The 27,386-nt window shown below is 52.8% G+C and overlaps 1 long non-coding RNA gene, 1 other non-coding gene and 1 pseudogene across 3 annotated transcripts; 1 reads left to right on the forward strand and 2 right to left on the reverse strand.

Annotated features, from left to right (window-relative positions):
* Nucleotides 1-1,498: 1,498 nt before the first annotated feature.
* Nucleotides 1,499-21,949, reverse strand: LOC123378762. 2 transcript variants are annotated; one of them, XR_006582723.1, is made up of 4 exons: nt 21,745-21,949; nt 14,592-14,682; nt 6,050-6,164; nt 1,499-1,544 (listed from the first exon to the last, which is right to left on the reverse strand). It is a non-coding gene; the product is annotated as an uncharacterized LOC123378762 (long non-coding RNA). The 2 variants fall into 2 exon arrangements; XR_006582722.1 differs by lacking the exon at nt 1,499-1,544 and having other exon boundaries at nt 6,017-6,164.
* On the reverse strand, nt 5,302-5,383 carry TRNAL-CAA. The gene has a single exon. It is a non-coding gene; the product is annotated as a tRNA-Leu (tRNA).
* Nucleotides 11,428-16,934, forward strand: LOC123378761 (annotated as a pseudogene).
* Nucleotides 21,950-27,386: the final 5,437 nt, after the last annotated feature.

Genomic DNA, 27,386 nt, shown 5'->3' on the forward strand with positions numbered 1-27,386 from the left:
TTTGTTAGCTGTCTGCTCTCTGGCCTCAAGTGATTTCTTCCTAAACCGGCTGCCCCCAAGGATATAACAAGTGGCGACGATGGATGGGATTCCGGTGCTGCTCCAGTAACAGAAGGAAGTAGAAGTCAAGGTAAAGAACAAACAAAGAAAAATACTGCTTGTTTACACTGACTGTGAAAGTGAAACTAAAAATCATGGCTACTCTGACCAGGCCACTGGAACCTTTTGATGAGAATATAGAGCAGTGGCATGTGTATACTGAGCGTTTTGAGCTTTTTGTTATTGCAAATGACATTACAGAAGCGAAGAAGGTGCCACTATTCTTAAGTGTTGTAGGGGCTAAAACCTACTCCCTGCTACGCAGCTTACTACACCCTGTTAAGCCTGAGACTAAATCTTACAGTGACATTGTGGAAATCCTGGGGTCCCATTTTTTCCCCAAACCACTGGTAATTGCTGAAAGATCTAGGTTCCACCAAAGAGACCAAAAGGAAGATGAAACCGTTGTACAATTTGTAGCCATTTTAAAAAAGCTAGCAGAACACTGTGAATTTAAAGAGATGTTAAATGAGGCCCTGCGTGACAGGTTAGTGTGTGGCCTCTACAGTGAAGCTATACTGTGGGAAGCGCCTACTGACAGAGGCTCAGCTTACCTTACAGAAGGCTGTTGATATTGCTGCCTCCATGGAACTGGCTACAAGGGAGGCACAATCCATCGGTGCATCCCCTAGGGTGCAAAAAGTGTCACAAGAACCGACCCACAAAACTGTGCAGAGTCAGAACCCTGCATACCCTAGAGCAGACCCAGGATGATCAAGGTGACACCTCAGCGCAAGAGGAAGTGCCACTGCATGTTTTGTCTTTGGCAGGGGGCTCACATGAATACTGGGTAACCCCGTTGTTGGATGGCAAACCTATACGCATGGAACTGGACACCGGTGCAGCCGTCTCGCTGGTCTCCGAGACTGTGTCTAAAGAAAAGCTACAGCATCTTCCGCTTAAGGCAACAAAAACTGTTCTGAAGACGTATACGGGAGAAGCTGTGCCCCTGTTGAGCAGTATTGATGTTAAGGTGGAGCTCAATGGACAGGCGGCTAAATTGCCACTGTTTGTGGTGAGAGGTAACTACCCAGCCTTAAGGGGTAGGTCTTGGCATGGAAAGATTCAACTGAACTGGGCAAAAGTGCACCGGATGACTAAAGAAGAAACCAGTCTAACCCCTATACTAAGGAAACATGCTGCTGTTTTTGGAGATGATTTGGGAAGTATGAAGGGAATCACTGTGACACTGAACATTAAACCTGACAGTCCACCAAAATATCTAAAAGACCGAACCTTTAGCCCAGGGCAGCCAGTTTTGGCTCAGAATTATACTTCCAGAGCTAAATGGGTCCCGGACACAGTCATCACTCAAACAGGACCTGTTTCCTACACAGTCCGGACTGCAGAGAATCTTACCTGGCGGCGACATGTAGATCAGCTGTTGCCAGGTCATGCCAGTCCTCAGGACACATCTGCAGTTGACGGGTCTGACTTCACCTCTTCTGGTGAGAAACCGAATCATGAATCACCTGTTCCTGACTGTTCTCCTCCATTAGTGCCGGCGGCTGAGATGCCCCTTTGCCCAGCACGAGCTGATACCACCTCCTCACCCGTTTGTGCTGCGGACCCTGAGCCCATGGTACTTTCGGGTGCAACAACACCAGAAGTTCACCGTAATCCACCTAGAGACAGAAGGCCTCCTCATCTGCTGGATCTTTAGCTAGGGTGAACCCACGGTTATGGGGCAAAATAATCCCCAGGGTTTAGCCGGGAATGGAGGCAGTCTACCCTCCTTCTCTAGTCTAGTGTGTGTTGTATTTAAGGGATGTTCTTATTGGGGGGGGAGGAATATGTTGTGTATTTGGTTGTCATGGTTTTTGTTCCTATGGCAACTGAGTTAGATTATTAGGGGATAGCCCAGCCGGTTTCAGCCGGTTGGGTGAGCTCTGTGTCTGTAAATAAAATGGCAGTTTAGTTAGCTGTCTGCTCTCTGGCCTCAAGTGATTTCTTCCTAAACCGGCTGCCCCCAAGGATATAACACCCCCCTCCTCCCTCAGTGTCAGACTGGGGGGGGGAGGCCTGGCAGCCCCCTCCTCAGCCACAGTCTGTGTGTGTCACAGCAGCCCCCTGCTCACTCCCCCGTGGAGCCCCGAGCGGGGTGAGCTGGGCCTCTGCTTGGTTTGATCCCGGAAGGGGTTTCTGGGCACTAACTGGGACCCCACGTTTCTCCTCACTTGAGGAAATCCCTGTGAAACTCCCCCTTTCCCTGTGTCTTTTTCACACCCTCTGCCAGAGCCGTTCCCCACGTTTTCTCCAGTTCGGCTGGCAGCAAGTCCAGCGCGAGGGGAGGGGAGAGCTGCGATTTCAGGCTGTCGTGTTATGGCGGGATTGCTGCTAGGAAGTGACAGAACCGGCTAATTCTGAGGAACAAACAGGGGGACGGGGCAGCGCTACAGAGTCAGGGAGTCAGGGGTGAAAGTCACTTCAAGGACTTACCGGTACGCGGGAGTCCTGAGCCGGGGGGCGGGGCCTGGACCGGAAAGGGCGGGGCCTCGGGTGGAAGAGGCGGGGCTGTTAGAGCCCCAGGCCCTCTGAATCGAGATTTAAAGGGCCCAGGGCTCCGACTGCAGTAGAAGCGGCTGGGAGCCCTGGGCCCTTTAAATCACCGCCAGAGCTACCAGCTGCGGAGGCTGCTGGGAGCCCCAGAGCTTGGGGCCATTCAAAGGGCCCAGGACTCTGGCGGCTGCTACCACAGCAGAGCCCTGCACCCTTTAAATCGCCGCCCGAGCCCTGCTGCTGGAGCCCCCGGGGCAGTGGCTGCGGCCGGGGTCTCCAGGGGTGATTTAAAGGGCCCAGGGCTACGGGCACGGCCGAGCTTACTCTCACTTCTGCAGGGAGCCAACTGGAGCAAATACAGGAAGGATTTCTAGCAAGGGCGCCGTGTAACTAACCAGAATGAAGAATATTCTCTGCCCCCCTCGTCTAACTCTGGGCCTGACTCTCTCCCGTGCTGAGGCCCCTTGCCCTGTCTCTGGCTGTGTCCGGGGGCTTTATGCCCCGGTAGAGCCCCGAAGGTAAAGGTGTGAGGTAGCCTCAGCCCCAACAAGACTCAGGCCCATGTCACTTTCATCCTGGGTTTCAGATGAGTGACCCTTAGAAGTTGGGGGGCCACTGGTGCCCAGATCATGGACCGGCCACAGAGGCCCCGCCCCTGCTCATCCTCGTCCCCCGAGGCCCCGCCCACTTGCTGTTCACTGCCCTCCGCCCCCTCCCCCCAGACCTCCTACCTGACCCTCACTCTTACCCCAAGACGCCACTCACCTGCTGCTTGCTCCTCCCCTAAGGGGGGCTGCCAGGGGCCATGGGGCCAGGCACCCATCACTTTTTCCTGCCTTAGGTGAGCGAGGGGCGGGGAGTCCCTGGGGAAGGAGGCAGAGCAGGGGCAGGAAGAGGGAGGGGGCTCGGGAGAAAAGGCCCAGCGGGGGTGGGGCGCAGGCCTTGGGGGAAGAGGCAGATGGGGGATGGGAGGAGGCAGAGCAGGGCATCGGGTTAAGAGGCAGAGCGGAGCCGGGTGCAGGCTCTCAAGTGAGCTACAGACCAACAGTGGTTCATAGTAACTATTCAGCAAGTATTTTACAAGACCTAGAACATTAGGGGAAATCATGACCTGCCAAGAGGCAATTAATGGAGAGAAGTAGCCAGATTAATCCCGTACATTGGATTGGTTGTACATTGGAGTCTCCTCGCTGTCGATAGGCCCCTGCTCGGCCAATCAGCCCTGAGCCCCTCTGAGGGGCGGGAGGCTGAGGGGTCTCACCGGATGTCCCAAAGGACGGCCCAGGTCACCATCAGAGGGGATCACTCTCAGATCCAGCCCCACCTCTTGGTGAGGACCTCCCGCAATGAGAGCAACCCCCTCCCCTGCCCGCACTCCACACACCCCTCCTTGGTAGAGGGAGGGAAGCACGGGAAAGCAGGAAAAGAAGCAAGAGAAGAGGCGAAAGGAGGGAGGAAAGAGGAAAAGGGAAACCAAAAAGGACAAACCCCAATGTCCCCAGGGATTCCAACCATCAAATCCTAGGTAGGAAATCAACTTCTGGCACCTGAAGCCAGTGTTTCCTGGGCCTAGAGTGCTGCCTGCGCCAGGTGGATCAGACTGAACAGGTTCCAAACCTCTCTCAGCCTCTCACCTTGTCAAAGGGAAGTTTGTTTTCGGCACAGTCAGTGGCAGGGAAGGAGAAAACTCCACAGAGGTTCCTCCTCATGCTCACAGCCGTGAATCCTAATTCTCTCTCAGCCCTCGAGGAGAGACCTCGCGAAGGAGACTTGCGGCAGCAAAGACAGGGGGGGGTCTCAGAGACTGACCTGGCCCTGCACCTCGGTCCTGCCCGGCTGATGTCAGGGTCTCTCTCTCTGTGAGGTCACCCCCTCCCCACCACCTTTGCCCAATAGGCCGAGTTCCTGCAAAAGGCCTTTGTGATGTCACTGCCACACCCACCCCTCCCCTCAAAGCTGATGTCCTGCCCCTGGCCAGCCTCGTTGACAATGACTGTTCAGTCTGTGGATGGAGCCGCTACACAATAAAACATTAGTTTTTCATAAATTAGTAGCCTTAAGACCAGAAGGGACCATTAGAGCATCTAATCTGACTCCCTGCATATCCCAGCCCATCTGTGTATCACAATAGCTTCTTTTTGACTAAAGCACCTTCCTGAAAGGCCCCGCCCACTTGCTGTTCACTGCCCTCCGCCCCCTCCCCCCAGACCCCCTGCCTGCCCCTCACTCTTCCCCCAAGACGCCACTCACCTGCTGCTTGCTCCTCTCTGCCCCTTTCCGCTAAGGGGGGCTGCCAGGGGGCCATGGGGCCAAGCACCCATCACTGTTTCCTGCCTTAGGTGAGCGGGGGGTGGGGAGGGTCCTTGGGGAAGGAGGCGGAGCAGGGGCAGGAAGAGGCAGAGAGAGGGAGGGGGCTCGGGGGAAAAGGCCCAGCGGGGGTGGGGCGCAGGCCTTGGGGGAAGAGGCGGAGGGGGGATGGGAGGAGGCAGAGCAGGCCATCGGGTTAAGAGGCAGAGCGGAAAGGGGTGCAGGCTGGGCCCCCACTTCTCTGGAGCTTCGCGTCCAGCACTCGAAAGATGACAATGGGCCCACGGAGGATTGACTCGCCCCACATCCCCAGTGTTCCCCCCTGCATGGGCGGCCATTTGGGGGAGGCTCAGCCACCCCGGCCTCTTAGACGGGCTGTGGCTAAAACACAGGCCTTGCTGTGAGCAGGATTTGAACCTGCACAGGGAAACCCTCTTGAATTTTGAGTCCAACACCTTCGCCACTCGGCCATCAGAGCTGTGACCAAAGCACCCCCTAAGGCCAGAGAAATGCCCAGGCCTGACGTCATCTGAACTGCAGAATTCAAACAGCAAACTTGGCTCCCAAAACACCAGGGGGAATTTGGGGCTCTTGGTCCTTCGCCGTGTGGTTAAGCACCAAACCAGCACCCGCCTGTGGGGTCTGTCATTGTTCCTCTCCACACTGTAACGATCGAGACAGGGAGAGGTGACCTGACCTGACCAAGGTCAGACAGTGAGGTAGAATCCAGCTCTGCCCCCCACCAGCTCCCGGCTCTATCCGCCAATGGACTGACTTTCTCGCTGGATTAAACTGTTTGTATTGGACTCTTTTCTCTATGTATAAACAGGACTAAGCCACAACTGGACTGTCCGACAGGAGAATGGGCCACGGCTCCCTTCCCCGGACCCTGGATTTCTCACCACTTCAGAGAAACTTGTTAGTGGAAAAATGAATCACATTCAAATGACTGCAGATTATGAACCGTTTGCTGTTGCCTTGGCACATGGCCCCACCCAGCCTTTTCCCCTGAGTCAGGAATGATAATTTATTGGTTCATTCTGATTTGTTTCAGTTTTATGTTAGCATCTATTGCCACTAATTGGTCAGAGCCCGTCACTTCCAGAAGTCCGAAACGTTTCCCCCCTAGCTCCCTTCTCGGTACCTTTGATTTTCCTCAGTCTCCTTCAGAGCACCGGTTTTCTTGGCACCAATAACCAAGACTGATTTCCAGATCAGGAGACGTGTCCTCCAGCTGCTGGAACTTCCCTGTTTCACACCTAGAAAGAAACAGGTTTTTCCCCATTAATCATTATCATATTTTAGTGTCGTATTTTACTCTGAATTTCTTGCCCGTGACAAATGCTGAATTGAGGGACTGGAGAATGAGTCTCTGTGTATCCAGCCACAGACTAGCTGCAGCCCTAGCAATGGCTGTGCAAGCTTCCCCGAGGTGTCCCGTCAATGTGCTTCACCCCGATTTACCGAGACTAGCTCTGGGGACAGGATGAGTTCGGTCCCGTGGGCAATTCACTCCTCGGCCTCCATGCTTTGATGGCCAATAGATTCCAATGTTCCTGCTGGTCATTGTTCTGTGGCCATCTGCCCACCTGCCACTGGACTGAGATCAGCTCCCCTCACACCAGCTCATTCCTCACTGGTCTGTGAATGGTCACCACGTCATACAGACGTTTGTTCACTCCTGCCGGGGGCAGAAGAGAACCCAGTGACCTGGAGGTGACAGGCCCGTACTGTGTCCCCAGTCAGGGCCATCGTCCCTGCCCTGAGGTGGTGGCTGCTCTGGGGAGCTCATGCTGGCACCGGTGCAGTGGCCCCGCCGTTAGCTCCCTAGTGTAGCCGCTGAGACTCCCCACCCCCAGCGAGAGCCGTAGCCATGTTGGCAGGAGAAGCTCTCCCAGCGACATAGCCCTGCCCACACCGGCGCTTGGGTCAGTGTAACTGTGTCCCTTGGGGGTGGCTCATTCACACCCCTGAGCGACATACGTTCTACCGACACAAGGGGGCGTAGACGCAGCCTGAGCAGAGAAGCGATTTAGAAAACAGATTTAGTTTTGTAGGAAATGCAGAAACCCGGGTTTGTAATAAACCAAAGGAGATTCCGACCCAGGTGTCACCTTCACCACGTTGCAGTTGTGCCCTGGGACAGTTGTGTTGTCTCAGCCTGTGGCCAGGCTAATGGCGTGTGCAGGGGGAGGAGCCACGCCCCGTCTATGGGGCTTCTGGCATCCTCGAGGGGAGAAAGGAGAAAAGACGCTCAGTCCCCCATGCCACTCACACAGGGGGCGGGAACTTCTGTGGTCATTTAAACAGGCTCAAGGGCCCCGAAAGAGTGAAAGGTGTTAACGTGCCCCTGTCACCGTCCAACACTGAACGGGTGAAACAAAGCTGGGGGTTTGGTAGAGAGACTTCAGCCCGCTTAGTGCCATGGCAAACACACCTCTCACATCCCTGCTAGTGTGTTACTGAAACACAGAGAGAAACAGAGACAGAGTTAAAGCAATGGAAATGTAAAGTAGTCAGTAAGGCTTGTCTTTAACAGCATCCCCTGTGCCCTGTCTCTTTAGCTGGGAGAGTTTTTAGAAGGAAAGTTCCTTCTGTGACGGTCTCTTGGATGGTTTTGAAGAAGGTAACAGCTGTCCTGGGGAAATCAGAGAGATCAGCTGAGATGGGCTGGAGCTGTCACTGTTGTGGTGTCTCTTGTTAAAGTCCAATCCCATAAAGTCCAAGATAAGGCGAACGCACACAAACGGGGAAAGAAGAGAACAGCAAAGATAGAAGATGCAGCTTCTGGCTCTGGCCTAGCACAAGGCCTTGCCAGCCGCTCCGAGACCTAGCAAGCTTGTACCCCCATCGGGCTGCTTGGGGCACGGCATTTAGCTGCTTTCTGCTCACAGGTTTACAGCAGTGTTCAGAACACACAGCCTTGGCCAGCTAAGTCAGATTTTGATTGAACAGAAGCAGAAGGAGAGGGACAGGAAAAAGAAACTATAGGACTAGAACAGCGTTTAAAAGAGAACTGGATAAATTCATGGTGGCTAAGTCCATTAATGGCTATTAGCCAGGATGGGTAAGAATGGTGTCCCTAGCCTCTGTTCGTCAGAGGATGGAGATGGATGGCAGGAGAGAGATCACTTGATCATTACCTGTTAGGTTCACTCCCTCTGGGGCACCTGGCATTGGCCACTGTTGGTAGACAGGATACTGGGCTAGATGGAGCTTTGGTCTGACCCAGTTCGGCCATTTTAATGTTCTTATAAAAATAGATCAGGAAGGAAAAAGACAGGCTGGGAGCCGGCGTTTGCCACAGCGTATCAGCCTTCGCCTGGATAGTCTTGATAAAGGGCAGAGCTACTCTGGTGGGCGCATCTGCCGACAGAATGCTGTAGACCGGGTCCTCGACCTCCTCCACCTGGAGGTTAATGTTAAGCGCAACTCGCCTGAGGAGGTCCTGATGCGCAGCGAGGTCCACTGGGGGTGGGCTCGTTGACGATGCACCCGCCACCGCCTCATCCGGTGAGGAAGAGGATGAAACACCGGGGGCGAGGACCTCCTGGAGGAGCTCCTCCTGCTGAGGCTCTTGCGCCAGCTGCTCGGGTGAGGTGGTGGTAGGAGGCAGCTGTGCATCCAGCTGTGCATCCAGCTGGTGGAGGGCGACTTACGGTTGCCTCAGGGGCCCGACGGTCGGAAGGGACGGTCTGCGACAGAGCTATGGGAGCACCTTGGCCTGGTGATAAGCCCAAGCTGTCCAAAAGGGCCACTGCTGGACTCTTTGCGATTCAGAGCGGGAGTCCTGAAATAAACCCTCCGGCACATCTGCTTCTGGGTCTTGGGAGTAGTGGCTACCCGCCTGAGACGAAGCCGAGGGGTGTCGAGAAGGCCATGGTGGAGCAGATAGGCCGTGGGCCGACGTCCCCACCGACCTGGTGCTCTTCCGCACCGGGGAGCGGTGCCGTGAGGGACTCGGGTACCGAGAGCGGCTCCGGGACCTGCGACCGGGACGGTGCCGGGAGGTCGACCGTGACCGAGAGCATCGGCGTCGAGAGCGGCTCCTGGTGGAGCGGTGCCGGTATCAGTGCCGGGAGCTCGAACGACGTCGAGAGTAATAAGACGGCGAGCGGGAACGGGAATGGTGCCGCGAGTCCGACCGGCATCTTGTCAAGGAGCGGTGCCGGTACTGCGAGCGGCGGGACGAACGCGACCGGTGCCGGGATCTGGAACGCCGATGGGACCGTGATCGGGAGCGGTGCCGGTCGGGGGCACTGACTGAAGGTCGATGGATCAGGGCCGGTTTCCCAATTGATCGGATGACCCGCACCGGCGGTGCCGGGGGTGGCGGCGGTGCCGCATCCGAGATCGCGATCAAGTCCCTCGCCACTTCACAGACCTCCGGCGTGGATGGGACGATCAACTCCACCGCGGCAGGTGCCGGGGAGATAGGTGCCGGACTCGATGGCCCTTGGTGGACCGGAGTCGACGGCAACGGCTCAGCGGGCAGTGCCATGGCTGCAGGGACCGGCCGGTGCGGTGGAGCCGTGCCCTCGTGCCGCACCGCGGGCGGTGCCGGGGCGGCAGGGGTCTTAGACTTTCTCGCTTGAGGTGAAAGCGAGCGGTTCTGGCCTGACTTGGAAGCAGGCGTCCAGTGCCGAGGTGTAGTGGCCGCACCGGTGCGGCCCTGTGCCGAAGAGGCGCTCTTTGATTCCGAAGGGGTTGCGCTCGGTGCAGAAGACGGAGGGGTAAGAGCTGCCTCCATGAGGAGCTGCTTAAGTCTAATGTCTCTCTCTCTTTCTTTGTACGAGGCTTGAACGACTTACAAATTGAGCACTTAGCCGATAAGTGTGACTCCCCGAGGCACTTCAAACAGGAGGAATGTGGATCCCCTGTAGCATCGGGCGATGGCAAGCCGAGCACAGCTTGAATCCTGGGGAGCCGGGCATGAGCTCCGGCTCCGGTGCGGGTAGGGCCTAAGCCCCGAGCCCGACTAACTCACTAAACTGTAACTAAACTGTAACTAAACCACTAAAAGCTAACTATCTTATCTAAATTTAACGAATTTGAGAACTATTTACACAACAAGAATAAGAACTATCAGAGAATGCTAGGGAGGTGGAGGTCAGCTACGCTGCACTCCACAGTTCCAACGACCGACACGGGTGGTAAGAAGGAACTGAGGAGTGGGTGGGTCGGCTGGGGTATATATCCGCGGCCATGGTGGCGCCACTCCAGGAGGCGCCCAGCCGACCCACTGAGTTGCTAGGGTAAAAAGTCTCCGACGAACGTGCACGCAGCGCGCGCACACCCTACATGGAATGGACATGAGCAAGCACTCAAAGAAGAATGAGTGGTTGGGAACAGAAACCGGTTCTTCTAAGGCCTAGGCCAAAGCTCCAGCCACTGGGCCATGTTGCCTCCCCGACAGATCCTGCTTGTAATGAAGTGTGGCCATTTCAAGGCCGAGGCCTTGATGACAATCCCAGGCCCAGCAGGGAGCTGAGGTTTCCCACGGGGGTTCTGAATTCCCGTATTGCTCCCTGAGGGGTTAATACTCAGAGGTCGACCAGCACTAGGGGGGTCCCTGAGCCAAACGCTGTGCGGACCCCCAGCACCTGGAATCCAAAGACAGAAGGGCCCCAGAGCGCGGATACCATTGGGATTAGACCGGGTTGCAGTCTGAACTGTGTTATTGTGTATGTGGCCAAGCACCAGCCAAAGGTGTTAGCGGAAACTGTCAAATGTAGGTTTATTGATTCACCACCTGTCAAGGTTCCTTCCCCACTCTGAACTCTAGGGTACAGATGTGGGGACCTGCATGAGAACCTCTAAGCTTAATTAGCAGCTTAGATCTGGTTTTACTGCCACCACCCAAATCCTTTAAGAGTTATTTGGGAAACTCTGTCTACCTTCCCCCCAGACTATCTCCCTCCCAGTAGCCTTGAGAGACTTCTCCACCCAGTTCCTGGTGGACACAGTTCCAAACCCCTGGATCTTAAAACAAGGAGAAAGTAACCATTCCCCCTCCTTTCCCCCCACCAATTCCTGGTGAGTGCAGATCCAACCCCCTTGAATCTTAAAACAAGGAAAAATCAATCGGGTTCTTAAAAAGAAGCCTTTTAATTAAAGAAAGAAAGGTAAAAATCATCTCTGTAAAATCAAGATGGAAAATAACTTTACAGGGTCATCAGATTCAAGGAGCCCAGAGGAACCCCCTCTAGCCTTAGGTTCAAAGTTACAGCAAACAGAGGTAAATCCTCTTAGCAAAAACAAACATTTACAAGTTGAGAAAACAAAGATAAACTAACATGCCTTGCCTGGCTGTTACTTACAAGTCTAAAATATGAGAGACTAGTTCAGAAAGATTTGGAGAGCCTGGATTGATGTCCGGTCCCTCTTAGTCCCAAGAGCGAACCACCCCCAAAACAAAAAGCACAAACAAAAGTCTCCCCCCACCAAGATTTGAAAGTATCTTGTCCCCTTATTGGTCCTTTTGGGTCAGGTCTCAGCCAGGTTTCCTGAGCTTCTTAACCCTTTCCAGGCAAAAGGATTTTGGTGTCTCTGGCCAGGAGGGATTTTATAGTATTGTACACAGGAGGGCTGTTCCCTTTCCTTTATAGTTATGACACCACCATGTGACTCCAGCTTCTTGCTGGTTTTACTCAGTGTAGAAAGAGGACAAATAATTCTAAACTGTCTGAATAGAAAACAATCCTAGTCTCTGTTAATGAGGTTTGATTTTCTTGTGGTTCCTGATATCATGGACCCTGTAGAGCTGACAGTCACCTACAGAATCTTGGGTTGCGATGGAAAAACACCCCTCTCCACAAACACACTCTGAACTCTCAACATAAACTCACTCAAATCATTTATGTTTCTTCAGGAAAAGGTTCAGGCCTATTTGGAGACTCTGCGGGAAGAGAGAGAAAAGCTGCTGGGATTTAAAGTGATTGGAGAGGGAAAAACCTGGGAATATCTGGTAGGTGCCCAGTGCTATTAACCTGCAGAGACTTGCAGTGGGAGGTCTGTTGTGAAACAGACTCCTCTGTGGCCTTGGAGAAAGTGGACTTGTGTGTGTTTCTCCATGACCAGGGATTGCTATGTTAGATTCATGTCTGCACACACATACACTGGCCCTGCGAAATCCTCTGCCTGGATCAGGACAACATGTTCTGCAGAATCTAAACTTCCATTCCAGTTCATTTCTAGCCCTTGCGGCTTTCACAAAACTCCTCCCAAGGTGAACTGACCTATATCCCAGGCAGCGCCGTCTGCCTGAGTCTGCAGGCATTTCTTGCCTTGTTTAATTGTTCAATTCTTTTTTCTCCCCTGGCATCTCTGTCAATGTAGTGCTGAGTCCTGCCTCCTCTGCTCTGGGTCTGGATTAACATAGACCTCTGATAACACAGTGTCCCGCCCATGTTAGTCATAGAAACTTCCCATTGAGAGATATTAGGGCTGGTGAGAACTAGGGTGAACAGAAGTCCTGATTTTATAGGGACAGTCCTGATATTTGGGACTTTGTCTTGTATAGGCTTCTATTAACCCCCACCCCCATCCCGATTTTTCACACTTGCGGTCTGGTCACCCTAGTGGGAACGTGTTAGAAAATCCTCTCCCTGTTAACCACAGGGTAAAGTCAAGTGTCAGACACCTTAGAGTTTGCAAAGAAATTGTGTCTCCTGCACATTTTGCACTCCATGAAAGGACCCTAGATTCTATGTCCCTGGCCTGCCATTTTTTTTTAATAGACCAGACACAAGATGAGAGGCAGAAGATTGTGTCTGAATTTCAGCAACTGTGGCAGTTCCTGGAGGAACAAGAGCAACTCCTGCTGGCCCAGCTGGAGAAGCTGGACAGGAAGGTTGTAAAGATACAGAATGACAATGCCAGTAAACTCTCTGAGGAGATTTCCCGCCTCAGTGAGCTGATCAGTGAGCTGGAGGGGAAGGGTCAGAAGCCAGCGAGTGAACTCCTGCAGGTGAGACTAAGTTAGAAAGATCCCAGATCCCACCGCAGGGACAGGACAGCTCCTGAATCATGGGCATTGGGGTGCAGCAGTGGGAGATCTCAGTGTCACTCGTAGATATAAAGGTGACATTGAGTCAGCAGATCCATGGCCTGGGTCCCAGGCCAAGCTACTTTTCCTCATATTTTGCAAATTCCCTTCCCTGGGATGCCCAGTGGATGGCGTCATAGCACGTGGGACTAAGGTTGTTTTTCTGTTTCTTTCCTCTCTAGGACTTCAGAAGCACCGTGAGCGGGTACGTGTCTCTCTCACCCCCCTTGTACTTCACGGTGCTGTGAAAGGGCTTGGAGAGAACATTAACAACACATCTCCACAGGGCTCTACAGCAAAATGGGTGGGGCAGGGTCACTTTTTGGATACACATTTCTCTGATCAACTTAACCCAGAGGGTCTCAGTCTTTTATAGAAGACTCTGGAATATCCATTCAGTGGGAAAGACTGACCTAAAGTATTCCCATGAGATGTGTCATCCTGGGGGACTGGCTGCCTCAGGGTTCTGGAGATGCAATACGAGCCCTTCATCCCTGACATACTGGTAATGATCAGACCCTGCTCAGCAGGGATCAAGTGTCTTTTCCACTGGAAATCTGTCTGGAGACCTGTGTGGAATGAGCTGGTTTGGGTGCAGCTGAGGTCTCAGTCTACTACCTGAAAGAAAGATCTCATAGCACGATGCACACAAGAAACATGGAGAGAATTGGCCCTGGAGACTTGGCTCCTCCTCTGCTGTGTGCAGGCCAGAGCGGAAGAACATGAATTGGGCTTTTGGGGGAAGGTGGCACAGCCATGGTTTGTGCTGCAGGCCCCGCAGAGCAGGGACTTCCGCTAGCCAGGAATGATGGCGAGTTAGTGACTGAAATGTAACAATGAAATTCTCTCTCCCCAGGTGTGAGGCGGGGAAGTTCCAGCAGCCCATGGAGATTTCTCTGGAGCTACAGAAGAGACTCAGTGATTTCTCCCAAGAAAATATTGTTTTAATGGAGATTTTGAGGAAATTCAAAGGTACTGAGAGTTGGGATCTAGGATGGGAAATCATGGTGTGTCTCTGAGACTGTGGGAGGAGTTAGACTCTAGCCAATTGGTTAATAATTAGGTTATGTATCTATTTAATACAAAATGGAAAGTCGTCAAATTGAGCAGATGTAGCAGGGGCCCAGGCCCCAGGATATCTCACGTTGATCCATTTAGAGAGCTTTGGCAAAATCATTAAGGTAAAAATATAGCACAGCTTGGGGGATCTCACTTTCTCTCTCCCAACTAACAACTCGAGCACAGGGCATGTGCTCGAGAGCAGTTTAGAACCCAACATTTCTGGCCACTTCTGAAATGTGGACCCAGCCCTTCATTGTGCTCTGGCCCCATACGGCAGCTGGTGTGGGCCAAAAGGGAAGGCGTAAATCCTGGTGAGTCCCTCCAGCACAGGAGCCTCTTGTGTGAAACCCACAGCAGCTGGGAGCTGCAGGGGGCCGTGCAAACAAACTCTCTTGCTGCCCACCAGCAGATTACCCTGATGGGCCTCGTGCCAAAGGTTTGTGACCCCTGAAATAGAAGGTTTCAGATTAGTTATTATTAAAGAGGTGGGTGTGGCCCTGCTTCGCTCTCATTAGTAAGACATAATTATGTCAGTTGAGAGTGGGGATGTTATAAATATGACAGCATGAAATCTCACCTCTCTTTTATCCTTTCCATCTCCAGACACTCTGCTATCTGAACCAGAGACAGGAGCACACAGACAGGGTAAGATTGCAGGTGCAGGTTATCTTTAAAAAAGGAGAAAATTTCCATGAAAACATTTCCATTAATTTGAAGCTAAAGTTTCCAACCAAACCAACACCGACCAGACTTAAAAAGAAAACATTCACTGCTAAGGAGATCCCAAGCTGAAGTCGCACAAACAGTCCTGACACCAACCTTAGTGGTCAGTTCATGCCCACGCCAGTGAATAGAAACAGATAGTGACCAACATCCAAACCCCCTTAACTCTGACCCTGGGGTTTTCATAGACATTCATAGGCCCTTTCAATATTAAATTGAGAGGAATGCGTAGAGAGCACTCTCCCCTTAGGGCAGACACATCCCTCTCCTTTACCCTGGCAGAGGGGGGTCTCCCTCATTGCTCTTCTCCAACATCCGACCTTTCCTTAGGCCAGGGCTGGGCTCTCCCACGCATTGCTTCATGGATTGTGCTCCGAAATTCAGACAAAAAGAGGGCAATCCCTAGGCTCATGCAGACCAGGTGAGAGATTTCAGGAGAGATTAACTTTCACTTCAGAGAAAAAAATGCATGAAAACAGTTTTATAAACAAATAGCTAAAGACACAAACCAAACCAACACCGACTGTGACACCCCCCCTCCCCCTGAAATGCAGAGGAGATCCCGCGCAGAAGTCACACAAACAATCCTGCCACCAGTTCTTCCTCCGCTAGAGATACAGTGTCCCTCTGACGCTGCCACCTCCTCCCTTCTCTCTTCCCAAGGCCAGCCCCTACTGACCACTCTCTGGGCTGGAGTGGTTCTGCCCCTACGCCCTGTCCCCTCCTCTTCGCCCAGGCCAGGGACAGGAGGATGGGCTCAGCGTGCAGCTTCCCCCTGGGTTTATATCTGGTGCCTCCCTCCTCTCACTCCCCTCTGCACAACGTCAGGTTCCTCCTCTCTCACCCTCCGAGGAGCAGCCCCAGCAGGGGAGGGGGGAGAGAGGCAGTTTCTGCAGCCCTCACAGCAGGTCCCAGCAGCGGGGGGAGGAGCTGCCAGGGCATCTCTGCTGGGTCCCAGGCACTCAGGGCAGAGGAGCAGCTCCCCAGGCTGGCGTTGTAAATCAGAGACCAGGTGCTCTCATCTCTGTGACCCTTTTCCTCTCCAGACCATAGGCGCCAACTTCCCCCAGTGCCGGTGGGTGCTCGCGCCCCCGGGCCCCACCCTGACTTCACCCTTTCCCCACCCCCACCCCACCCCCATTCCAACTCCTTCCCCAAAGTCTCAGCCCCTCCCTGCCCCTATTGGACCCCTTCTCCAAATCCCCGTCCCGGCCCCACCTCTTCCCCGAGCGTGCTGCCTTCCCCCTCCTGCCCCCTCCCTCCCGGCCGAGCGAAACAGGTGCAAGTGCTGGGAGCTGGGGGGGAAGCGGGCACGCGGTGCGCTCAGGGGAGGAGGCGGAGCGGAGGTGGAGGTGAGCTGGGCAGGGGGGTGGGGAGCTGCCCAATTTTTCAGAGCGCCCATGGAGTCGGCCCCTATGCTCCAGCCTCTGCCATCTGAGCTAGAGCCAGCTGAGGAGCAGGGGGCTGCAGCCTCTGTCACCAAATGTGAATGTACAAAAGTGGGTCCCATTGCCCAGGCTGAGAACTGCAGTGACGTCTCTGCTCGGTGTCAGGCGCCCAGGGCCGAGGCAGCTCCCTGGGATCCAGGCCTGTCCCAGGGCTGCTGGGGAGTGTGAGAAATGGTCCCCGCCTCCCCCAGGGCTGAGCTCTGCCCCTCACGCTCTGATTCTCTCTGTCCCCAGTGACGGTGACTCTGGATCCAGACACGGCTCATCCCCAGCTCGCCCTGTCTGAGGATCGGAGACATGTGAGATGGGGACACGCCCGGCAGGATCTGCCCGACAACCCTGAGCGATTTGACACTGAGCTCTGTGTGCTGGGCTGTGAGGGATTCACCCTGGGGAGACATTGCTGGGGGGTGGAGGTGGGGGATGGGGAATGCTGGGCTGTGGGGGTGGCCAGAGAGTCTGTGAGGAGGAAGGGCTGGATCGGTCATAACCCTGAGGGGGGGATCTGGGCTGTGCAGTGGTGGGGGTGTCAGTTCCAGGCTCTCACCTTCCCTGAGACCCCCCTGCCCCTGAGCCGGGTCCCCAGAAGGATCCGGGTTTCTCTGGACTGTGAATGGGGGCAGGTGGCATTTTTTGATGCTGATAACGAGGCCCCGATCTTCACTTTCCTGCCAGCCTCTTTCACCGGGCAGTGAATCCGTCCCTGGTTCTGGGTCTGGACAGGATCCTGGCTCAGACAGTGTTGCTGAGACATGGGGGGGATATCGCCCTGGAGTCTCACACAGCCTTGTCTTTGTGACAAGAGTCTCACACACACTTGTCTTTTCGGTGGACGAAAAGCTGAATATGAGTCAACAGTGTGCCCTTGTTGCCAAGAAGGCTAATGGCATTTTGGGTTGTATAAGTAGGGGCATTTCCAGCAGATCAAGGGATGTGATCATCCCCCTCTACTCAGCACTGGTGAGGCCTCATTTGGAGTACTGTGTCCAGTTTTGGGCCCCACACTACAAGAAGGATGTGGATAAATTGGAGAGAGTCCAGCGGAGGGCAACAAAAATGATTAGGGGGCTGGAGCACATGACTTATGAGGAGAGGCTGAGGGAACTGGGATTGTTTAGTCTGCAGAAGAGAAGAATGAGGGGGGATTTGATAGCTGCTTTCAACTACCTGAAAGGGGGTTCCAAAGAGGATGGATCTCGACTGTTCTCAGTGGTAGAAGATGACAGAACAAGGAGCAATGGTCTCAAGTTGCAGAGGGGGAGGTTTAGGTTGGATATTAGGAAAAACTTTTTCACTAGTAGGGTGGTGAAGCACTGGAATGGGTTACCTAGGGAGGTAGTGGAATCTCCTTCCTTAGAGGTTTTTAAGGTCAGGCTTGACAAAGCCCTGGCTGGGATGATTTAGTTGGGTTTGGTCCTGCTTTGAGCAGGGGGTTGGACTAGATGACCTCCTGAGGTCCCTTCCAACCCTGAGATTCTATGATTCTATGATTCTATGACATTGGAAGTTTCCTGTTTCCTTCAGGCTTTCTGCCATGCAGTGCCCACGACCCTGGCGGCCCTGCTAGGTGTCTGCCCTGCCAAAGTATGGAAAACAGGGGGTGGCTTCTCTACCTCCGCCAATCTCATCCACCCAAGGCTTTCGCCGCCGTATGTCACTGTCCTCTGGCACAGGAGGACTCTGGGAATTCTGGCTCAGACAGTGCTACTGAGACATGGTGGGAATAGGCCAATGGGCATGAAAAAATGGGTGTCTCTAATCACAGTCATCCTAGTCTGTGATACTGGAGGCCTCTCATCTACCTAGCCTCTGGCTCATCTTCATGACCTTGGAGGACACCTGTCTACCCAACCCCAATATCTAATCTCTATGACACTCCCCCTCCCTCCCTGCAGCCCCAGGAATGGGAAGGGCTGGGGGGGGGTGAATAACTCCTGGAGCTGCTGCAGGTGCATAGGGTTCCTGAGGGTCATGTGTGGGGCTGCAGGATGAGAACTGATGGAGGGTCAGGGACAGAGGTGATGTGGGGGTTGGGGCTGTAACTGCTAGGTGGGCTCGGGGACAGGCAGCTGTGGGGGTGGCAAAGACACCAAATTACTTGTGATTTGGGAGGTGTGGGGAGAAGGGGGATACTCTGCACCAGCAGGGAGCCTGGGAGATCGAGACCCGGTCCCAGGGACTGGCAGGTGTGACCTCCAGGCCCCTGGGGAAGGGATGCTGTGGTGAGGGGGCGGGAGGCGGGGGAGGGCATGTCATTTGGATGACGGTGAGCTGGCTGCGGGGAGGGGAGAGGCAGGTTTCATCAGAAGGGAGAGAAGAAATCAAGGGGGGGGGCAGGAAATAAAGTAAAACAAGAGTAAATCGAGAAACCTGGGGAAAGGTGAGGTGGGCAGCGAACTAATGCGAAAAGAGTGAAAGCCAGTGGAGACCCTTGGGGCAGAGGGGGAGGAAGGGGAGAGAACTGGGAACCTGAGCTCGAACGATCTGTGATAGGGAATGAAAGAGATTTGGGGCAGACAGAGAAATAAATGGATGGAGAACAGCGCTAGCTAAACTGATGTGCAGCACTGGATGAAATAAAAGAAAAGGGAGAAGGAAAGAAAACACGAGAGGGAGAGCTATAAAATCTTTCTGATGTGTGACTGTAACTCGCTAACGGAGTGAAAGTAAGCAGAGGGACTTACTGCTACCCCAGGTCCCTCCTGGGCAAGGTGGGGGGGGGGCCTCTGGTCACTGGAAGGGGCGGGGCCTCTGGTGGAAGGGGCGGGGCTGGGGACCAGGAGCCCTGGTGCTGCAGCAGCAGTAGCCAGGAATCCTGGGCCCGTGGCAGCGATTTGAAGGGTCCCCCTAGAGCTGCTGCCCCTTTTGCTACCCACATCAGTGGCCCTGCCAGGAAAAAAAAGGGCAGCGACGTTAAAGCAACTCAGCAGCGCTTTAACATCGGCCGTGTGCGGGCCGGTACCGGCAGCCAGTTCTCATTGGTGCACTGCACCATTTTCACCTCTGCTCATTAATTCCACCCCCGAGTGCATTTGCAATATTTCCACTTTAATGCCTTTCAGAACAATACTTCAATTTTTTTGATGTTTTTCCCACATGGTCTTGTTATGAAAGTTCCCTTCCAGTTCCCTTTAAGCCTGTCATTTACTTTATGTATATAAAGCATATAAAAGTGTTTCCTTGTTTATTTCCCTTTCATTTTCCAGATGTGAGTTTTGAAGAGAGTCATGGAATTTTTTTTCTCCTGAACTGGTTGTGTCACTGCACTCTAATGAGGATATGCCTGTATGTCACTCTGGGTTTGTCTACACTGCAATGTAAGCCCAGGGTCATTGGGTCTGGAGTCAGCTGGCCAGGGGTGACAGTAACGTAAAGTACTTGACGGAGTCCTGAGCGGGGGTGTGGCCTCAGCCAGAAGAGGCAGGGCCTTTCCATATTTAGAGACCCTGAGGCTCTGGCTGTGGCTGGGAGTCCTGGCAGGGCCAGTGCAAGGATGTTTCGGGCCCTAAGCGAAACTTCCACTTTGCCCCCCGCACCTCCGCCCTGAGGTCCGCCCCCCCCCCCGCGGCAGCTCCCCCCCTCTGCCCTGAGGCGCCCCCTGCCCCAGCTCACCCCTGCTCTGCGCACAAGCACGAGCACCAGCACCCTGAGCACGCCGTCGCTGCTTCACTTCTCCCGCCTCCCAGGCTTGCGGTGCCTAAGCTGATTGGCGCCGCAAGCTTGGGAGGCAGGAGAAGTGACGCAGCTATGGCATGCTCGGGGAGGAGGCAGGGCAGGGGTGAGCTGGGGTGGGGAGTTCCCCTGCATGTTGCCCCCCCCTTACTTGCTGCAGGCAGCCCTCCCCCCAAAGATCTGGCCGCTGCGGTCACTGTCGAAGAAAATGGCACCCCCCAAATCCCAGTGCCCTAGGCGACTACCTAGGTTGCCGAAATGGTTGCACCGGCCCTGGTCCCAGGGCCTTCAAATCACCCCGGAGCTACCAGCTGCAGAGGTGGCTGGGAGCCCCGGGGCTCAGGGGCAAATTAAAGGGCCCGGGGCTCTGGCCTCCGCGGAGCTCCAGGCCCTTTAAATCACCGCCGGAGCCCTGCCACCGCTACCCCAGGGCGGCAGGGCTCCAGCGGTGATTTAGAGGGCCCAGGGAAGCCAGTCTAGTCTGGCACAGCATACCAGTTCTTGCCGGTACACCATACCAGACCGTACCAGCTTACTTTCACCTCTGCAGCTGGCACATGTCGGAGAACCCTGGGCTTGAGCATCTACACTAACCTAGGCTCAAATCTGGGGCTCTAGTGTCCACACTGCAGCATGTAGACCTCAGTCCAACCAACCCTATCCCAGATTCCGACCTGAAAGGTGGCCGCTGTGGCCCTTTGACCATGTTGCAGAGTAGCAAAACTTTTCTGCCCACCCTGCACTGTGGGAAAGCCTCCATGAGGGTTCAAATCTTAATATACATCAGACAATCCACACAAGAGAGGGACCCCATAAATGCTTGGATGGTGGGAAAAGCTTCAGTTCTAGCTCATACCTTCCTAAACATTTCAGAATCCACATGGCACTGTATCTATAAATGCCTCGACTGGAAAAAGTTTCATTGATGATCAAACCTTGCTTCACATCAGAGAGAGAACCGATAAATACTTGGAATGCAAGAAAAGCTTCAATAACTGCAGGAAAAGATTCAGTCTGAGCTCACAAATTATTCCCCATCGGATAATTTACACAAGAAAGAGCTTGAAGGGGTACCTTCATTTGGTGCTCACACAGCATCAAGCGTCAGCAAGTCCATACAGGGAAGAGCCTCTCAGATGTCCTTAGCCTAGAAAATGCTTCAGTTGGAGCTAACACCAGATTGGACATCAGAGACTCCTCCACACAGGAGAGAAATTCTCTCGGTGCCTTGACTAGGCAACATACAAGTTGTCAGTCTCAAAACACACAAGTTCAGGAATCATTTCCTTCTGGTTACAAGTTTCCACACTGTCAGTGGGCAACAAAATCAAATCAGTTTTATGGTTTCTTTGTGCCCTTGCTAGGGTATCAACTTGATTAGATAAAGTTGCTACACCCTTTCCCAGCAACAGTACCAGAGTCATTTGTCCTCTGGGATCTTGTTAGTTACAGTGTCACTCTCCCTAGCAGACACAAATTTAGGACCATTCCCTTTCTGGGCGTTAGTTGTAACCAGAACCAACTCTGAGACAACTGCACTGCTCTCAACCATCACAGGCTGAGAGGCACCTTCTCTCTGCTCCACAGACAAAGAAGAGCTGGAGAAACCTTCCCCTTCACCAGACACACAGCTTGGGATATCCTTTCCCTTGTCCCAGCACACAGGACTGTTCACAGACAACTGCTTGGAGACTGGGGTAGCTTCCTCCATAGGCAAGTCATTACCCCTGACAGACACAGGCACATTTCCTTCACTGTCACAATCCTCCACACAGGGAACAGGGGAGATATAGGGACACTCATTTTCCACTAACTTTGCCTTCCCCAACTGGTTAGACAAAGCCATCAGCTCACACGGCTGCCTAGGCTCATCGAAACTTTCCTTACCTTCCTCTCCCTTGTCCCAGCACCCAGGGCTGGTTACAGACAAATACTGGGATAGTGGGGTGTTGTGTATTTGGTTGTCGTGGTAACAGAATCTTGTTGTTGCTCTGGCAACTGAGTTAGACTATTAGGGGATAGCCCAGCCAGTTTTGGCTGGTTTGGTTAGTTCAGTGTGTGGCAATAAATGGCTGCTCCAAGGTTTACAGCTCTCTGTGTCTCCAGTGATTTCTTCCTAAACTGCTGCCCTCAAGGATATAACAACGTGGCGACGAGGGTGGGATCTCTGTTCTGCCCCAGCAACAGAAGGACGTAGACGTCAAGGTGTGACGATGCGGTTCTGGCGGGACCCAACTGAGAGTGCCAAATCAGGACCAATTGCTCAAACAGGGCAGTCACAGCCCTAGGCTGGGGTTTTTCCACCTCTAGGGCAAACCAAACCAGCCAGACAAAAAGGACTTTGGTCTCACCCCACTGGCTAACCACAAGTCACACAAGCAATTTCCTTAGACACTCCAGTCTCCCAGTATCACCACCAGTGCACTCATCCTGGGGATAAATGGTTATGAAAACCAACACCCCAATAAAAGGAAAAGGTTCTCTCGATCCCAAAGGACCAAGCCCCAGACCAAGGTCAATATACACATCAGATCTTACCCACAAATCACGCTGTTGCCAATCCTTTAGAATCTAAAATCTAAAGGTTTATTTACAAAGGGAAAAAGGTAGAGATGAGAGGTAGAATTGGTTAAATGGAATCAATTACATACAGTAATGGCAAAGTTCTTAGTTCAGGCTTGCAGCAGTGATGGCATAAACTGCAGGTTCAAATCAAGTCTCTGGAAAACATCCCCCGCCGGGACGGGTCCTCAGTCCCTTGTGTAGAGCTTCAGTTTGTAGCAAAGTCCCTCCAGAGGTAAAAAGCAGGATTGAAGACCAGATGGAGATGATGCATCAGCCTTATATAGGCTTTTCCAGGTGTAAGAACCTCTTTCTTCTTACTGTGGAAAATCACCGCAAAATGGAGTCTGCAGTCACATGGACAAGTCTCTGCATACCTTGCTGAGTCACAAGGTGTGTCTGCCTTCTCTCCATGAGTCAGTTGTGTAGCTGATGGTCCTTAATGGGCCATCAAGCAGGCTATGCAGAGCTAACACCAGCTTGTCTGGGATGCTTCCCCCAGAAGCACTGCCCCAACTTGAAATACAGACAGCACAGAGCCAACATTTATAACTTCAACTAAAAATGATACAGACATACAGACAGCATAATTATAACCAGCAACCCATAATCTGGTCTTAGACACCTTATATGACCCCCTTTACCTAAGATTTGGTGCCACTACAGGACCTTGGTTGCAACCCATGTTCTATATGGTCCCAGTTTATATCAATAACGTCACACCCCCAACGCAAAATTGATGCAGGAAGGGATGTCACAAACATCGCTGACTGCATCCCAAGAGCCCCCCATCCTTGGGTCTGTCTCACTACAGCTAGTGTTGGGCTAGAGGCCGTACCAGTGTATAACAGAAATGGTTTATCAAAGTCATGTTCAATAACATGAATGAATCTCTTTACAAACTCAAGGTATAACTTGGTTAGCTTTTGCAGCATGGTTCCTGTATGTCTCATGTGATCTTGCCAAGAGCTAAAGAAAACAGCTACTTTATCCATACCAGCTCTGGCCAATGTTTGGAACCCAATTAACCTTAAACCCATGTAGATATTGATGTTGTTCATAGTACAGGAATCTTGGCATTTAGCCAGGAAAGCACCCTAAGCACAGACTGCTCACTTACAGAATCAGCATGGAGACATTCCTGTCCCAACATCATTCTGGATCTTCGCCCATCCAGGGCCAATAGAACCTACTGCGAATAAGTTCCAGGGTCCTCTCCATTCCTAAATGTCCAAAGTCATCATGCAGGGCCCTCATAGCCAGGGCTCTGTACTCTTTCGGCAGCACTAGTTGGGTCCGTTGTTTTTGTAAAGGATCTGTGGTCACACGGTGTAGCACTCCCTGAATCAGTTTTAGTTTGGTCCATTCTCTCAATAGCAGCTTACCTTCTGGGTTGGGCGGGACAACCGCAGCCGGGCTTCGCCCCTCCCTTTTGGCAAGTAGTGTATCACGGATGTCAGTATCTTGCAGCTGGGCTTCCTGCCAGTCAGCCGCATTGAGCATGGGCAAGGGAGATTGGTCCAATGCAATATAGTTCACTGAAGCAGAAGGCACGCATTCAGGGGGCAGGCCCAAAGCTTCAGCAACACATCCATGAAGGCTCTCATGGGCCTCCGGCTCTCTGCGACTCACGCTGCAAATAGCTCTCACTCCATCTGTGGGTATCACAGCAACCTCAGGTGTCTGCGGACGTCTGGACAATGCATCTGCATCTACATTGCTTCTCCTGGATCGGTATTGAATGCTGAACTCATAGCTAGCCAAGGCTGCCACCCATCTCTGCCCTGTAGCATCCAACTTAGCACTCGTTAACACATAAGTCAGTGGGTTGTTGTCTGTCCACACCTGGAACTGAGCACCATACAAGTAGTCTCAAAATTTCTCAGTGATGGCCCATTTGAAGGCCAAGAACACCAGCTTGTGGATGGGATATCGAGTTTCACTGTCAGACAGTCCTCGGCTGGCCAAGGCTACAGGTTTGTGGTTGCCTTCCACCTCCTGGTACAGTACTGCTCCCAGACCCTCCAAACTGGCATCAGTATGCAGGATAAATGGTTTGCTTGGATCAGCAAAGACTAGGATGGGAGCATGAGTTAGGCGAGTAATGATTTCCCGAAAAGCCCTCTCACATCTCTCATCCCACCGTGACCCAAACGGTTCGAAGGGGCCATAGTGTCTCTGCACAGGAGGCTTTGGAGGCCTCCTCTTATTCCGGGTCTTAGATTTGTACTTGTTGCACTGGTATCCCCTGGTAAGATCATTCAGAGGTTTTACAATTGTGGCATAGTTCTTCACAAATCTGCGGTAGTAGCCACTAAATCCAAGAAAGGTCTTGAGTTCTCTGTAGTTAGTGGGACGTGGCCAGGTAGTGAGTGCTTCTATTTTATCGGGATCAGTACTCACACCCTCTTGGGACACGATGTGACCGACATACTTTACTGAGGTTTGGCAGAACTGGCATTTGTCAATTGAAAGCTTCAAACCATATGCCTCCAACCTATCGAGCATTTTAAGAAGTCTTTCTTCATGTTCCTCCAAGGTTCTTCCAAACACAATCAGGTCGTCCAAGTAAACTAACACTTGCAATAATTTTTTTTTTATTTAGGCAGGTACTCCTGACATTCACCTCCTTTTCTGACATTGCTGCCACCACCAAAGGGACCGGGCCCGCATACCTCAGTGCTCCCACTGGCAAATCAGGTATCACTTTCCTTGTGTCCTCAATTTTTCTGTAGGCCGCGGCACAGCGTGTGTGTATCACCAAGGTATTCAGATATTGGTCTCCTGCTTGCTCTCTGCTGTAATCGGCAAGTATCCTAAAGAGGCTGGAGTTGGTCCCTATTAGCACAGACACATCAGAGGCTCCTTTGGGGTCAGGGCATATTAAAGCAGCAGTGTCCACCTCCTATCTTACCCCAGCAATCTCTTCTGGGAATTCCAGGTGTACTATGACATAGCCCTGGTAGGGGTATTCATCCATGCTAAGGCCACACAGGCCAAGTCCTGTCAGGGGCTGTATAGGCAGATGCCCAAGCATCTGCTGGTAGAAAGACTGGAATACGATGGTCACCTGGGATCCCATGTCAAGCACTGCTCTGCATTCTGTGAGGGCTGGCTCCCAGTGGTTCTTACATTCCACTCACCATCTTCCACTGCTATCGAGCCTGGAACCTGTAGAGGGTCCACAGCCGAGGGCAGCTCACACAGTACAGCAAAAGCCCCCTCCTCCCTCACAAACATGCGCCCACGCATTTTGCACTTACACAGGTACTCAGTGGATGACCTTAAGATAGATTCTATTGAGCCCTCATCAACTGCCTCCAGCACCCCTGTCATAGGTTTCTCCCCCACTTAGAGCTGTTGGGTTCCAATATGGGGACCTGCATGGACACCCCTAAACTAAAATACTAGTTTAGATCTGGTAAAAGCTGCCACCACCCAATAATGTACGTTTACTGGGACACAGTCCTTCCCCAAAATCCTTGGGGATCCCAAGAGCCCCAAATCCATGGAGTTCTTACACCTAGGAGAAATAAACCATACCCCCCTGCTTCCTCCCCCCTCCCTTTTCCTAGGAGAGATACCGGGATCCAACTACAGAGGGATGCCTTCCTCCTCCCTCCTCCCCTTTCCCTGAGAATTCACCCAAGGAAAGATCAAACAAGTCCTTAACAGAAAAGATTTATTAAAGAATAAAAGAAAGTAAACAGTCTCTGTAATACCAAGATGGAACAATACACAGGGTCTAAACTTATCAATCTCTGGAGAGAATCCCCCCTCCTTTCTTTCTCAGTAAAAGCAATAACAGTACAGAATTAAAGAAATTCTATAGCAAAACACAGAATTGCAAATGCAGAAATAAAAGTATAAGAATACTAGTTCCTTGCTAATACTCACTGGCTTGAATAGAAGAATTTATTGCAGAAACCTGGGAGGACTTGATTAAGATGTCTGGACTCCCTTAACTCCCAAAAGAGACTCTCTAACACAAAGAAAAGAAAAGAAAACTTCCCTCCACAAAGATTAGAAAATCTCTTGTCCCTGATTGGTCCTCTGGTCAGGTGTTCACAGGTACTGCTTGTTAACCCTTTACAGGTAGAAAAAAACCTACAGGTACTGCTTGTTAACCCTTTACAGGTAGAAAAAAACTTTAACCCTTAACTAACTGTTTATGACAGCCAGCCAATCTGCTATCCGCTCCTCTTTGCCAGGCAATCATCTATCCGCTCCTCGCCACCAGCCAATCTGCTATCCGCTCCTCTCTGCCTGCCAATCTGCTATCCGCTCCTGTGTCAGCCAATGTGCTATCCGCTCCTGTGTCAGCCACCCTGCTATCCGCTCCTCTCCGCCAGCCAATCTGCTATCCGCTCCTCTCCGCCAGCCACTCTGCTATCCGCTCCTCTCCGCCTGCCACACTGCTATCCGCTCCTGTGTCAGCCAATCTGCTATCCGCTCCTCTCAGCCAGCCACCCTGCTATCCACTCCTGTCCGTCAGCCACCCTGCTATCCGCTCCTCTCCGCCAGCCAATCTGCAATCCGCTCCTCTTTGCCAGCCACCTTGCTATCCGCTCCTCTCCGCCAGCCAATCTGCTCTCCGCTCCTTTCCGTCAGCCAATCTGCTATCCGCTCCTGCGACAGTCAATCTGCTATCCGCTCCTCTCCGCCAGCCACCCTGCTATCCGCTCTTCTCCGCCAGCCACCCTACTATCCGCTTCTCTCCGCCAGCCACCCTGCTATCCGCTCCTCTCCGTCAGCCACCCTGCTATCCGCTCCTGTGTCAGCCAATCTGCCATCCGCTCCTCTCTGTCAGCCACCCTGCTATCCGCTCCTGTGTCAGCCAATCTGCTATCCGCTCCTGTGTCAGCCGCCCTGCTATCCGCTCCTCTCCTTCAGCCAATCTGCTATCCCCTCCTCTCTGTCAGCCACCCTGCTGTCCGCTCCTCTCCGTCTGCCACCCTGCTTTCCCC

The sequence above is a fragment of the Mauremys mutica genome, chromosome 10 (genome assembly GCF_020497125.1).
Source record: "Mauremys mutica isolate MM-2020 ecotype Southern chromosome 10, ASM2049712v1, whole genome shotgun sequence".
NCBI classification, from domain to species: Eukaryota; Metazoa; Chordata; order Testudines; family Geoemydidae; genus Mauremys; species Mauremys mutica.